The following is a 2,475-nucleotide window of genomic DNA, read 5'->3' as shown; positions in this document are numbered from 1 at the left end:
GAATTATAGGATACAAAATAAATTGTAATAACATCAGGACTACAAAGCAAAACAACACAATAAAAACCTAGCAATTACCAAGGAATAAAAATCAGTCTGCTTTGCCAAAAGACAAATAATGGGAAAATATGTACAGGATTTTGAGCAAAGATTGTGAATCATCTGGAATTTTATATCCAGACAAGTTGTGCAAAGGTAAAATAAATGACATTTTCAAAATGCAAGGATTCAGAAAATATGCCATAAATGAACCCCACTTGGAATAAGTTGATTGAATATGTGTTATATTGCAAATGTCAAAAGTTGTTCTTGGAAGAGATGATATATAATGTTAAATAGAATTTAATAACAGTGATCATGTTATATAACTCCAGATTATAGTAACCAAACCCAGAAAATTTGGAGGCAAGGGAAGTAAAGTTTCTTAAATCCCCATATGGAGGAAAAGAGGTGGGAAGGAACAGAATTCTTTTTTAAAATACTGTTTTATTATGTATTTCTGATATTGAAACAAGTATATGTTGAAAGCTTGCTTTCAGGGATCACTAAAACACTAGGAGACTTTTAAAACAGCGTACATACATTTCTTCCAAAATGTGAAAAAATAGAGAAGGAAAAAAGTCTATGCAGAAAGAATGACAACAAATGAAATAGTCACAAAAGAAAATGTCATCATTGCTATCCAGCAGATACACATTATCTAAATATTCTTATTAAAAACTAAGATTCTCAAATTTTAAAAACCCGATAATCAGCTTCTGATAAAAAATATCTCAAAATAATGACCAACGGAATCACAGTACCAAGGAGTCTGGTTTCTAACAAAACAGATCCAAACAGAAAACAGGATGGTGATAATTTCAGGCAGGAATTCAAAGGAAAAGGGCAAAATGAGATATAAAGAGATTTTTTTTCCTGGAAAAAAAAAAAAGCCATCAAATACATAAGGCAAGTTCTTTGACATACACTGAAAGTTTGGTGGTATAATGATTACCTAAAAACTCAAAAGAATCAACTGATAAATAATAAAAGACTTGGTGAAGTGAATTCAAATGACATTAATTTATAAATAGGAACACTCTTGATATCAGTAATATCCAGGAAGAAAATATACTGGAAATAAGACTCCATTCATAATAGCAACTGAAATATAAAACTACCTTGAGTTAAAATTTAAAACAGAACTATGAAACTTTACTGAAATCTAAAAAACTAATTAGAATAAGCAGACAGTTATAACTCAAAATACCTAGAGGTCTGGTTTTGAAATTAGACAAAGTGATTTTTATTTAATTTGGAATAACAAGAAAAATGTTAAGCAAGGTATTTTTAGGAAAACAAAATGATAATTTCACTAAGATTTATCTTAAGGAAATATTCAGATATTAGGACAAGAAAATATGTACAAAAGATCCATCGTTCATCATGGAATTATTTAAAATAGAAAATAGTTGAACATAATCTAAATATACAACAATAGGGGAAGAGGTCAGTACATTATTCCATATGCTGGAATGCTACGAAGCCGCTTAAAAAACAGACACATGCACACATATGTTTATTGCAGCACTATTCACAATAGCAAAGACTTGGAACCAACCCAGATGTCCAACAATGATAGACTGGATTAAGAAAATGTGGCACATATACACCATGGAATACTATGCAGCCATAAAAAATGATGAGTTCATGTCCTTTGTAGGGACATGGATGAAATTGGAAATCATCATTCTCAGTAAACTATCACAAGGACAAAAAACCAAACACCGCATGTTCTCACTCATAGATGGGAGTTGAACAACGAGAACACATGGACACAGGAAGGGGAACATCACACTCTGGGGACTGTTGTGGGGTGGGGGGATGGGGGAGGGATGGCATTAGGAGATATACCTAATGCTAAATGACGAGTTAATGGGTGCAGCACACCAGCATGGCACATGTATACATATGTAACCAACCGGCACATTGTGCACATGTACCCTAAAACTTAAAGTATAATAATAATTTAAAAACAAAATAAAATTTAAAAAAATTAAAAAAAAAACGAGAATATTTAAAGAGAGGAGGAAATGCTTACTTGACTAAAGCCAAACCTAAAACTATAGTCAGTGCGATGCCAAATTTGTAAATCTATCATATTTTAGATATTGTAAGCCATGGATATCTTTGGATGCTGTTTGCACGGTTGTTGACCCCTACCCCCAGACTCCGACTCCTCTGTTTTCTAGAATGAGAAGCGTGACATTTATAGTGAGAAAGGGTCGCGGTATGAAAACGCCAGTCTGTTAGGTTTGGTTTAGTAGGTGCTTCTTGGTGCCCTGGACACAGGGTTTTCTTTTAAGAGTTGCGAGGCTATGAGGAAGCCTCACCACAAGCGAGAGCGGGCGTAACCCCTGAGCAGAGTCCCAAGAGAGAAGAAGAGAAAAATATGGGGACAAAGGAAAGTCGCTGCCTTGACTCATTAGCAGGACG

The sequence above is a fragment of the Pan troglodytes genome, chromosome 7 (assembly GCF_028858775.2).
Source record: "Pan troglodytes isolate AG18354 chromosome 7, NHGRI_mPanTro3-v2.0_pri, whole genome shotgun sequence".
Classification (NCBI taxonomy): domain Eukaryota; kingdom Metazoa; phylum Chordata; class Mammalia; order Primates; family Hominidae; genus Pan; species Pan troglodytes.
This window is presented reverse-complemented; position numbering follows the sequence as displayed.